Source organism: Delphinapterus leucas, chromosome 12 (assembly GCF_059928025.1).
Source record: "Delphinapterus leucas isolate spDelLeu-1000000601 "Yukka" chromosome 12, BTC_Dleu_Yukka2, whole genome shotgun sequence".
Lineage (NCBI taxonomy): Eukaryota > Metazoa > Chordata > Mammalia > Artiodactyla > Monodontidae > Delphinapterus > Delphinapterus leucas.
In genome coordinates, this window is record NC_143140.1 from 95,677,032 (window position 1) to 95,690,827 (window position 13,796).

Genomic DNA, 13,796 nt, shown 5'->3' on the forward strand with positions numbered 1-13,796 from the left:
CTGCTGTGTCCTGAAGGGAAGGAAGGACGCTACTCCTCAGCTCCCCGGATGATGATCTGTGAGACCCGGAAGAGTCCTGAGAGGCCTGGCCACACTCAAGGGCAGTCAGGGGGCTCCCTCCCACCACCAGGAGCGGCACAGCCTGGTCTGTGCACCCGCCATGGCCTCTGGGAAAGCCGGAGCTGCAACCTCCCCTCCCGCTCCATGAGGTCTGGCCCTGGGGTGCCTCGCTGTTGACAGGGTGTGGGTTAGAGACAGCCGTTGATGCTCCCTCCTTTCCTGGACACTAACCCCGTCTCCCTCAGATGTCCAGGCCACCATCCCTGGGATCTGTGACTTGTGTCCTCCATGCCCTTGCACCATGGAATGTCATTCTTGGGAATTTTGAAAAACCTAGAAAGGATGCTCGATTTGAGGAAAAAGAGTCCGTAAAAGAGAGTGAGAAACAGGAAGGCGGCAGGGGGACTGAGAGTCCTGTACTGTCAGACAAGGCAGGAAAATATTTAAAGGCAGACGGAGAAGTAACGGGGCCAAAGTTCCAGGGAGTAAGTTAGAGTCTGAAGGATCCACTGGATTCAGCAATTAGGAGACCCGGTGAGCTTGGCCAAAGCAGTTTCAAAGACACTGCAAAGCATCGTCCAGGCTCACACGTGTTAACGAATGGACACAAAACACTGACAAGACAGAGGACCAGCACCCGTCATGTGCAAAGAGCTTTTACAAATAAAAAAGAAAAGTGAACACTCCGATAGAAAAATGGAGGGAAAACAAAAACGTGAGCAGGATATTGACAAAAGAGGAAACGTGAAAGACCACGATAGTAGCCCCACGGCAGACACGCCGTGGCCCCCCAACAGGTGAGGAACCAAGCAGAGTGGTGTCATGACTAACCACGGTTTCTGTGTGGGTTAAATGAAGCAACCCCTAGGAAGCGCTTAGAGCAGGGCACCCCAACCCCCGGGCCGCACAGCAGGAGGTGAGCAGCTGACGAGCGGGCTAAGCTCCATCCGCCGCTCCCCACGGCTCCCCATCACTCGTATCGCCGCCTGAGCCATCCCCCGCAACCCCGTCCACGGAAAAATTGTCTCCCGTGAAACCGGTCCCTGGTGTCAAAAATGTTGGGGACCGCTGGCCTAGAGTTTCACCGCCCGACGTGTTGTATGCACACAAAAACCCTTTGCTTATTTATTCACTCAGCTACTACCACTGAGTCCCAGGACGCCTGTGTGCCCTTGGCCACCCTTGGCCTCACGTACTGCACATGGGTCTTCCCTCTGGGGCTCGGCGCCGTCTGGCTCCTGGCCTCTGACACAGGCCTCCCAGAGGAGGGATCACACACTCTGTCCATGAATGAACCTGCTTCTTCCACACAACATGGTATCGACCGGTGGGGGTCACCCCCTGGTTGTGGTTACCACACTGCACTTTTCTCTGCCTGACTACGCACCACATATCCATCCATCCCGTCAGTTACGGGCATCGGGTTGTCACCAGTCTGAGTCTGTTATGAAGAAAGCTGCTATGAACATTCTCGTGCGTGTCTTTTGTGGACCCGTTTACTCATTTCTCGTAGTCATAGTTAGGAAGGCAATTGTGGGATCATAGGATGGGCATATTGTAAATTTAGTAATTATGGCTGAAGAATGTTCCCAGTGAAGGCTGAACCACTTTCTATTGCCACAGTGAAGGGTGGGAGGTGCTGCCACACCCCTGCCAGGAAGCAGAATTTTCAGTCTCCTGGGTCTCAGACACTCTGGTGAGTGTGAGTTCTCCCTCGTTGTGGGCTTAATTCACATTTTCTCAATAACTAGTGATCTTGACCACCTCCTCGTGCTCAGAGGCTTTGGGGATCCTCTTCTGTGAAATTCCTCTGCAATCAACTCTCAGATTTTAAATTGGCTTGGTTTTTGCTCATTGAGTTGTAGGGGTTCTTTACTGTGGATACAAATGAAGGGCTCCCATGTTTTCACTTTCTTAATGCTGTCACCTGATGAATAGACGTCCCTAATTTTGATGATGTCCAGTTTTAAAATTATTTTTATATTTTTAATTATTTTTAGTATTTTTGTGTCCTCCTAAGAAATATTTGCCTCCTGAAGACCATGAAGATATTTACAAGAAGAATTTCTAGAAGAAGGTGGTTAAATTTGACTTGACAAAGATGGGAGGAAGCACTGGGAGACAAAATGAGTAAGGCGTCTTCTTTTCACTTTGCTTATTTACTTTCTCACTCTTCCAGTTAATTAATCACAGGAGGAAATATTGGTCTAAAAGAGAACCAGACTCCTAAACACTCTTAAACACCAGAGTGTTTAGGAGGACACAGATTTTGCACAGGGGAAGCTGACCAAGGGAATTAAAAGCAGACTCTCTCTCATCTAAGAAAGAGAAGTACCCTGCACATAAAAATTCCCGGGAAAATAGACTGTCTCCATGCCCAGGATGCCAATTTTAAGGAAATGATTTACACAGGTCTTATAAAAAAATGTTCAATCTAAGGACATGAGTTCAAGTGACTTCTCCAGCCTGGCATAAACAACCACGCCTCCCGCCAAGGAAGCTCGGCCAGCCCAGGCCGTGACATTCCGATGTGGACGAGTCACGGTGATCAGCCCGGTTTCAGGATTTATACCAAATTCTGCCTCTGGACTTTCTTTTCTCTCCAAATCCCGGAGAATGCATTCTACTATGATTGTTTTGTTGTAAAAGGAATGACTTGGATTTCTGGTGAGGAAAATCTGAACAGACAGTTAATGTTACTAAAAAGTTTCTGCTCTAATCACAGCCCACATTCCAGGGCAGAGAGAGCGAGTGATTGTTCTTTTCATTAAATCAAAATCAAACTGTCCCTGTTGTCAGATCCTTCCTCACCAAAAAGCAAAGATAAATGTATGAAGAGATCTTAAGGCATTTTAATATTGTCTTTGGGGAGATGCAAGACACTTCGAATTAAAACTGCTTTTTTTCTTTTTTCTTATTTTTCACTAATAGCATTTATTAGAAAAACACTTCAGAAAAGGAAGTCTCACTATGACATTAAAACATCTTTTTAAATATTAAAAACGCATACTATCAATGCATTCCCCACCTTTTAAATTTAAAAAAAAAGATTATTTTTTTCATATCATGTTAGATTACAACAAAGATATAATTGTAAGATGTTCTTAACCTCCCTCTTTCCTGCTGTCACTTCTCACCGATGTCCCCACTTTTTACGATTAGGACTTTCTTCTCTTTTTTCCGTTAAACAAACCTGGTTTTAACTCTGCTGACTCTGTCACTCATTCTCGCGGCAGTAACTTGACTGAACCCCATGATGTGGCACATTCTCGAGTCTGTGTCTGCAGGTGATTCACACGCTTCCTGACTGTGCTTCACTAACCTGCACACGTCACTGGCCTGATCGTGAGTCCCTGTGCCGCTCTTCTGTCAAAGATGCCTCACTTCCCTCTTCCTGTCTGGCCTCCCTGTGCCAACAAGAAGACGGTCCCCGTGGGAGCCTTGGCTGCTGCGCCTGAGCCACCTGGCTCTCCTCACCTGCTCATCAGAGTCACTGCTGTCTGCTCACCGTCTCCCTCTCAGCCGCAACCTCTGCCACCTTCCTGGATAAATCAGTGTCACGGGGACAGGCGGCCCAAGCCCGGTCGCCTCAGCTGAGCTGGCCTGCCAGCCCCCAGCAGCCCTCAGCCTCTCCTCTTCGAGACAGGCGCGGTCCCTGGGGTCACCCAAAGTTCCACCTGTGTGGTCACGAGCTGAAGAGTGTTGGCTAACTGGTCCCAACTTCCCTCCTTCCTCCCGAACCGTGTGACGGCTCCGGTTTCATTGGCTCCTAAGAATTCTCACCACGGACAAGCTGTATAGTGCGGGCTGTCCAGAGAAGCAGAACGAACAGAGGATTGATCTATCGTCTGTCATCTATCTGTCAATCTATCTACCTATCTATCATCTATCTACCATCTGTCATCTATCATCTACCTGTCTGTCTATCCATCTATCTATCATCTATCCATCTATCATCTATCTGTCTATCCAGAGAGATTTACTTTAAGGAATTGGCTCACAAGACTGTGAGGGCTGGCAGGTCTGAAATCTACGGGGAAGACCTGTGGACTAGAGAGCCAGAGAGGTATGGATGCTCAAGTCTTGAGTCCTGGAAACTCAGGCAAGGTTTCCCTTTACCATCTGGAGGCAGGATCCCTCTTTCTTTGGTGGATCTCAGACTTTTTGCTTAGCGTCTTCAGCTTCTTGGAGAGGCCCACCCACCTTGTGCAGGGTCATCTGCTTGACTCAAAGTGGGCTGATTTAAATGCCAATGTCATATAACAATACCTTCACAGCTACCCCTAGATGGGGGCTTGACCGCACGCTGGAAACCATGGCCCAGCCAAGTGGGCCCTAAAATTCACCATCACACCCGTGCTGGGTTCTTGCCAGTTATCACCCAGCTTAAAATCGAGGTCCTATCCCTCCTTCCAATGCCCTAAATAAGGTTTCCCCTACCTTTCATCTCACCCACTTGGAGAAAATCCACCCCTAGGTGAACCCAACTATTCACTTTCTTTTTTGCCTACATCTGAGCAAACCGGCACTTCTGGGGAAAACGCACAGCACAGCGGACATCATGAACACCAGGCCTCAGCTGCTCACTGAGTCTCGTGGCCTCGTTCGCACCTTCCAGGCCTGTCCCCACCCTCACGGCAGCAGGCTGCTCTCTGCCCTGCAGGTCTACAGTTTTCACCCCGCTCTGCTTTGCGTGCTGCAACCCCCCTTACCTCCTCCCAACCGAGTTCCCATCTGCGACGTGGGCACCTGCTCACCCAGCTGTGCCCCTTGCCCCCTGATTACTCCTCAGGCCTCAACCCCGCTTCTCCCCACAACTACCTGGAGGTAGCTCCTGTCAACATCCATTCTTCTCCGTATTTCTAAATCCCCGGTGCCCGTGTCAGTGGGATGCATCCCACTGCTGACCTCTTTGTTTTTCGGGACCCCCTGCCCCTTGGCATTTGGGCTCGACCTTCTACTTTCCTTCTGCTTATCTGTGTGGCTTTCCTTCTACTTATCTGGTTAGTGTTTTTTTCATTTGTTTCCCCAGTTATTCTAAAGGCTAATTTTCCTTTTTCAAGGACTTTTAGTTCTGTCATTGCCTGCGCCCGTGTCCCTCTGAACCTGCCCAGGGGTCTCATCCAGCCTGCAATGTAAACACCATCTACTTGTTGATGAGTAAAATACGTTCTCCCAAATCTTTCTTGAGAATCAAAGGGGACTGGATTTTCTTCTAAAATAGAAGAAAGCTTCTAGAAAAACAAAACAAAAACAAAAAATAACCACAACTGTCCTGCATAGATTCGCTTCAGAACCACAATGGAAAAGAGACATCACAGACAACAAAACAAGAGAGACTATCACTCAGGACAAAACAGAGCTTTCAGCGCACTTTCCCTTGCTGTGCTGTGGTCCATCTCCCCACTTTCACCATTTGCAATCTTAGATTCTTTTAGAGGAGTGATGACAGGGTGCCTGGAAAATGCCTGTTTCATGCCCTCTGTCAGTGAGACCAGGAAATGCCTTCTTCATCTCAGGGAAAAGGACAACACAAACAGTATTCACACAACAGCTGCCTATGTTGCAAAAAGTAGAGATGAGCATTTTTATGAGGACCACTGGATAAACCACAATAATGAAAATGCAAGTGTGTCCAGAATGACCTCACACTGCTGCTGTGTTTACAGGCTGGTAGGACCCAGTAGAAATAAGCCTGGACCCCCAAGGCTGCTGGGCATGCAGCCGAGACCCAGAAGTGGGGTCAGAGCCTTGGTGCGCCATGTGGGGTGAGGCTGGCCTCACACACCCAGTTCTTCTGAGCTGCGATGCAGGGGAAGGACAGGAGTCTGAACTGTCTCCTTTCCTGGGGAAAATCAGGTGATGTTGGCCCCTGTTCATGGGCAAGGTCAGAGCCCGGAACACTTTGCAAGCAGCACCCAGAGGCCGACTGCCAGGTGAGAGGCCTCAGCACAAAGATGTAGGACGTCTGCTGACAGTGAGAACCAGAGGGTGAGCGAGCAGCCAGAGCAAAGAGGGACCTGGTGCCATGGAGCTGCATGGCGGAGGGGCTGGCAGGGCCCACCGCAGGGAGCCGCCACCTTGGCTGTGCCCGGTGAGAGGCCTGGACGCTGGCCCAAGAAGCAGGACTGTCCTGGAGAGGGTTACAGCCACTCCCCGTAAGTGAGGCCGAGCCAGCTCTCTCCTCCCAGCCAAGTGCTCACACCCAGGCTCTGTCAGCCGGCTCTGGCCCAACAGTGGGGTCCCTTGAGCCCAGCCAGAGAAGAGTGATATTAGAATAGCTTTGAACCTGGACCTTCAATCTGAACTCTTTTATTGACCAAAGGTGACCACAAGCAGGATGACACAGGGGCTGGAAAGGAGCTCCAGCCAAGCAGAGGGAGGATGGCCTTGGAAACACCTCGCCTTAAACCCACTGGGCAGGGACCCCTGTCCACGCAGGGCTCGCTGTGTAGATGCAACGGAAGGAGCCAACCAGGCTGGAAGTGGTTCTCCCTCCGAAGCCACGTTGAAAGCCTCCTAAGGCCAACGAAAACCGGAATCTGGGAAATTCAGATTCATTTGGCAGATGTGTGGATGGAACAGTGTGGCTTCTCAGTTTAGGGAATAAAGCCTCTTACACATTAAATAATGTTTAAAATAGTCATCCAATGCCACAAATTTAAGTTATCCAAACATATGGATCAAATTTTCCTTAGAATTACCATGCTTCTAAAACTAAGCAAAAAAATGCCTGGCAAGACTACTGAAATTACTTTTCAAATGGTTTGTGTTTAATTAGAAATGTTTTCTGAATCCAAAAGATTCTCTCAGCCCACCCATCTCAACCAGACTAATCAGAGCTATTCTCACACAAACCTGAACAGCATTGCTGTCCTGTCATCCTGTAGTGATCAAAATTCCATGGATGGCTAAGAATTTCCAACAATACTTTTTGTCAAACTTCATCCTTTTCTTTCACATTTTCTTTTACAATTAAGTAACTTCAGAGATAACACACTCAACAGTCAACAAGGATTTTCTATTTTTTATATTTAGTTTATTACATACTTATGATGATCAGAAAGATGATAAGGCTACATTCTAGGTATAACTATTAAAATAATAACACCATTGTTACGTTTTAACCACAATACAGAATTTTAACTATAGTACAGAATATTCTGGTGAGAATTGGCTGTCACTGCACTCAGTGTGGGAGTCTATCCCTGTCTGAGAAATAAATTATTATGTTGGATTTTGAGTGAAACTTGTTGTAAAACAAGTCAGTGTCTTACTTCATACTCACATTTTACAATCAGTCCCCGACATACAACCTTCAAGTTGGGAATTTTCAAAGATGCGCATATGCATCTGGTTCCAGCAAGGAACCAGAACCTGTGCCATCAGCGTCAGGCGTGAGTGAAATTGCAGCTTGCCCTCTGTCTCCTATTGCTGACAATCCTTCAGCTCTGCCATCTCCCACCTCCTCTCCCTCCTCCAGTCAGTAACTCTTCTTGCCTGTTCACATGATGCCAGCCCCTGGATGCCAGTTGTGTACTATACTACTGTACTTTTCAAGGTACTGTGCTGTGAGATTAAAAATGTTTTATTTTTTGTGTTTGTTTTATTATGTTTTATTTGTGTGAAAAGTTTTGTAAACCTATTACATTACAGTACTATGTAGACAATTGTGCTAGTTGGGTACCTAGGCTAACTTTGTTGGATTTACAAGTGAACTGGACTTATGAACATGCTCTCAGAATGGAACTCATTCGTATGGAGGGGACTTGCTGTATTTTGGATCAAAAACAGTAAGACCCAGATAGATAGATAGATAGATAGATAGATAGATAGATAGATAGATAGATAGATAGATAGAGACAGAGAGAGATGATCTATTTATGCTTTGAAACGAACTGAAAAAAACACCAGATTTGAGGGGAGGGAGTGAAGGAAAATCTGTTATTGGAACTTATATTTAAGGTTCTAATTTTTAAAGGAGGATTTTCAAGTATTATTTTGTAATCAATTATAAATTTAAATTTACTGAAATTGACAGGAAAAAAGTCCTTCTGCAGACAAATCTCCTACCTTGTACCCAGGTGTGGTCAATATCTGGGTCCATGTCTAAATGGTAACTCTTCCATGTAAACTTACCAGTTACATATGTAAGTATGGATGGCTGGATGGTTGTATCCATCTATTTGTACACATGTAGATGGATACATACACAGTGTGTGTATATGCATGTGCTTGTGTAGGTATCCTAAAATGTATGTGGGTGTGTGCCTGTATGTATATCCTCTATACACATACACGTATGTGTGAGCATGCCCAGCTTAGCCACAGGAAACTCAGCAGCCAGTACCCACTGGTGTGTGCAGAGGGGTGACATCACCTCCCCACTACCCCACTGAAAGCTCCCAGGAAAGATCAAGTCTCTGGGTTATGGTGACCTCAGCTTTCCTGAGATGCACAAGGGCCCCATGAGGAGAGCAGTAAGCAAGGCCTCTGGGCTCTGCAGTGTTTGCTAGGCTGTTTTACTTTTTCCTTTTTTCTTAATTGAAGTATAGTTAATTTACAATATTGTATAAGCTTCAGGTGTACAACACAGTGATTCAACACTTTTATAGATTATACTCCACTTAAAGTTATTACTAAATAATGGCTATATTTCCCTGTGCTGTACAATATATCCTTGTTACTTATCTATTTTATATCTAGTGGTTTGCACCTCTCAATCCCATCCTCCCAGCTTTCCCCTCTCCCCATTGGTAACTACTAGTTTGTTCTCTACATCTGTGAGTCTATTTCTGTTTTGTTATATACATTTTTTGCTTTATTTTTTAGATTCCACATATAAGTGATATTATACAGTATTTGTCTTTCTCAGATTTATTTCAGTAAGCAAAATATCCTCTAGGTCTATCCATGTTGCAAATGGAAGAATTTTGTTCTTTTTTATGGCTGAGTAATATTCCATTGCATATATGTACCACATCTTCTTTATCTATTCATCTGCCGATGGACATTTAGGTTGCTTCCATGTCTTGGCAGTTGCAAATAATGCTGCTATGAACATTGGGGTGCATATATCTTTTCAAATTAGTGTTTTTGTTTCTTTTGGATACATAACCAGGAGTGGAATTGCTGTATCATATGGTGGTTCTAGTTTTAGTTTTTTGAGAAAACTCCATACTATTTTCCACAGTGGCTGCACAAATTTACATTTCCACTAACAGTTTATGAGGGTTCCCTTTTCTCCACACCCTCACCAACATTTGTTATGTGTGGTCTTTTTTTTTTTTTGGCGGTACGCGGGCCTCTCACTGTTGTGGCCTCTCCCGTTGCGGAGCACAGGCTCCGGACGCGCAGGCTCAGTAGCCATGGCTCACAGCCCAGTCGCTCCGCGGCACGTGGGATCTTCCCGGACCAGGCCACGAACCTGTGTCCCCTGCATCGGTAGGTGGACTGTCAACCACTGCGCCACCAGGGAAGCCCTATTTGTGGTCTTTTTGATGATGGCCATTCTGACAGGTGTGAGCTGGTGTCTCATTGTGGTTTTGATCTGCATTTCTCTGATGATTAGTGATGTTGAGCATCTTTTCATTTGCCTGTTGGCCGTCTGTGTGTCTTCTTTGGAACAATGTCTGTTCAGGTCTTCTGCCCAACTTAAATCAGATTGTTTCTTTTTTTTGATGTTGAGTTATATGAGGTGTTTATATATTTTGGATATTAACCTCTTATCAGTCATATCATCTGCAAATATTTTCTCCCATTCAGTAGGTTGTCCTTGTTTTTTTGTCAATAGTTCCCTTTGCTGTGCAAAAACTCTTAAGTTTAATTAGGTCCCATTTGTATATTTTTGTTTTTGTTTCCTTTGCCTTAAGAGACATATCCAAAAAAATATTGCTACAATTTATTCAGTGAGTGTTCTGCCTATGTTTTCTTCTAGGATTTTTATGGTTTCAGGTCTTACATTTAGGTCTTTAATCCATTTTGAGTTTACTTTTGTATATGGTGTTAGAGAATGTTCTAATTTCATTCTTTTACATGTAGCTGTCAAGTTTTCCCAAAACCGCTTATTGAAGAGACTGTCTTTCCTCCATTGTATATTCTTGCCTGCTTTGTTGTAGATTAACTGACCATAAATGCATGGATTTATTTCTGGGCTCTCTCTTCTGGACTCTCTACATTGATCTATGTGTCTATTTTAGGGCCAGTATCTTAGCGTTTTGATTACTGTAGCTTTGTAGTACAGTCTGAAGTCAGGGAGAATGATGCCTCCAGTTTGTTTTCTTTTTTTTAATAATAGAAAAAATCTTTAAAAATATTTATTTTCATTTTATGCACAGAACTTGTTTAAACTTGGAAATTGTATGCATTTAACCCATTATGCAAGATGGGATTTTTAAAATTGTTATTTTAATATACACAGGCAGACCTCAATTAAGAATAAGTGAGAGTCTAAAGCAACTCAGTTTTGTGAAAGTTATAACATATGAACACATTACCTTATTAGCAATCTCATACACAATATTAACATTTTCTTGTTTTGCCCACCAAAGGCTCTTTTTTTCAATAATGACCTTGAGCCATAGTTATGCACTGAGTGCTTTAAAATCTAAATAACGAGAATGAGTTTATTTCTATGAAAAAATATATTCATAAATTCAGCAAGAATCATCACAAATTCAAACTCTTTAGGCTCCTTAATCAGCTCTCCCTTCTGCTAAGCCCTAAAGCTTCTTTGGTGACCCTTTGTTCTAGGTTAAATCTTGGCTAGTAAAGTCAGATACAGAAGTTTTGGAAGAAAATGCAGGATTTTGAATGTAGGAGAAGACTGACAGAGAAAGGAAATGTGAGTAGATGTTGTGACTAGATCTCTTTCATCTTTCTGAGAGTATCTCTTCCCTGACCTCTCTAATCACCCCCTTCCTCTTCCTTTCCACTCCTCCTCCCAAAGAATGACCACCAGAGTTTCCATCTTGGTTACCAATATGCTCCTATTCATTTTAGAACTGTACTCAATGCAATTGTCATTGAGTTTTATTTAAAATTTCTTTCTGAATGCTATGTAATGGCCTTTAAATTTTGTTTTATTTCATCTTCTTTTATGATAAATAGCAGAGGAAATAAAAATAGTGTATGCTTTTAACACCTCTTTAATCAGAAAATCTGTATATACAAAGTTATCAATTGTCTTTACAAAAAAATTATTTAATGCAATTTTATTGAGCATACAAGCAATTCTGGGCATTTCCCTATGGGGGTTTTGGCTAAACTCAGCTGTACTCCACATGCCCTTCACCTGTCTTTGGGGACTAGTAGGCTATCACAGGGATATTCTTCTCACGGATTTTGCTGTAGCACAGGATAGAAATCCCAACTGCACATGTGCTTTTCTAGCCATTGATCAACTTACTCTTACTAACATTCAATAGGCTAAAGTCAGTCATTTGCAAAAGTCAAGGTCAAGATGTGGAAAAATATATTCAACATTTTAAATGGGACAAACTGCAAAGTCAAATAATAGATTGTAGTGGCATGGATGAGTAAAATAGTGAGATCATTAATGTAATCTACCACAGTCCTTAAGACACTAATTTGCTGTGATGCCTCCAGTTTTGTTCTCTGTTTTTTCAAGACTGCTTTCATAATTCAGGGCCTTTTGTGGTTGCATATAAGTTTTAGAATTATTTGTTCTAGTTCTGTGAAAAATGCCAAGGGTATTTTGATAGGGATTGCATTAAATCTGTAGATTGCTTTGAGTAGTATGGACAGTTTAACAATATTATTTCTTTCAATCCAAGAACATGGGATATCTTTCCATTTCGTTATGTTATTTTCAAATCCCTTCATCAGTGATTTACAGATTTCAGAGTATAGGTATTTCATGCCATTGGTTAAGGTTATTCCTCGGTGTTTTATTCTGTGTGATGCAATTTTTTTTGAATTTTATTTATTTTTTTATACAGCAGGTTCTTATTAGTCATCAATTTTATACACATCAGTGTATACATGTCAATCCCAACAGCCGAATCCATCACACCATCATCCCCAACCCCCCGCGGCTTTCCCCGCTTGATGTCCATACGTTTGTTCTCTACATCTGTGTCTCAACTTCTGCCCTGCAAACCAGTTCATCTGTACCATTTTTCTAGGTTCCACATACATGCGTTAATATACGATATTTGTTTTTCTCTCTCTGACTTACTTCACTCTGTATGACAGTCTCTAGATCCATCCACATCTCAACAAATGACCCAATTTCGTTTCTTTATATGGCTGAGTAATATTCCATTGTATATATGTACCACACCTTCTTTATCCATTCGTCTGTCGATGGGCATTTAGGTTGCTTCCATGACCTGGCTATTGTAAATAGTGCTGCAATGAACATTTGGGTGCATGTGTCTTTTTGAATTATGGTTTTCTCTGGGTATGTGCCCAGTAGTGGGATTGCTGGATCATATGGTAATTCTATTTTTCGTTTTTTGAGGAACCTCCATACTGTTCTCCATAGTGGCTGTATCAATTTACATTCCCACCAAGAGTGCAAGAGGGCTCCCTTTCCTCCACACCCTCTCCAGCATTTGTTGTTTGTAGATTTTCTCATGATGCCCACTCTAACTGCTGTGAGGTGATACCTCATTGCAGTTATGATTTGCATTTCTCTAATAATTAGTGATCTTGAGCAGATTACCATGTGCTTCTTGGCCACCTGTATGTCTTCTTTGGAGAAATGTCTATTTAGGTTTTCTGCCCACTTTTGGATTGGGTTGTTTGTTCTTTTACTATTGAGCTGCATGAGCTATTTATATATTTTGGAGATTAATCCTTTGTCTGCTGATTCATTTGCAAATATTTTCTCCCATTCTGAGGGTTGTCTTTTCATCTTGTTTATGGTTTCCGTTGCTGTGCAAAAGCTTTTAAGTTTCATTAGGTCCCGTTTATTTTTGTTTTTATTTCCATTACTCTAGGAGGTGGATCAAAAAAAATCTTGCTGTAATTTATGTCAAAGAGTGTTCTTCCTATGTTTTTCTCTACGAGTTTTATAGTGTCCGGTCTTACATTTAGGTCTCTAATCCATTTTGAGTTTATTTTTGTGTATGGTATTAGGGAGTGTTCTAATTTCATTCTTTCACATGTAGCTGTCCAGTTTTCCCAGCACCACTTATTGAAGAGACTGTCTTTTCTCCATTGTATATCCTTGCCTCCTTTGTCATAGATTAGTTGATCATAGTTGCGTGGGTTTATCTCTGGGCTTTCTATCTTGTTCCATTGATCTATGTTTCTGTTTCTGTGCCAGTACCAAATTGTCTTGATTACTGTGGCTTTGTAGTATAGTCTGAAGTCAGGGAGTCTGATTCCTCCAGCTCTGTTTTTTTCTCTCAAGACTTTGGCTTTGGCTATTCAGGATCTTTTGTGTCTCCATACAAATTTTGAGATTTTTTTGTTCTAGTTCCATAAAAAATGCCATTGGTAATTTGACAGGGATTGCATTGAATCTGTAGATTGCTTTGGGTAGTATAGTCATTTTCACAATATTGATTCTTCCAATCCAAGAACATGGTATATCTCTCCATTTGTTGGTATCATCTTTAATTTCTTTCATCAGTGTCTTATAGTTTTCTGCATACAGGTCTTTTGTCTCCCTAGGTAGGTTTATTCCTAGGTATTTTATTCTTTTTGTTGCAATGGTAAATGGGAGTGTTTCCTTAATTTCTCTTTCAGATTTTTCATCATTAGTG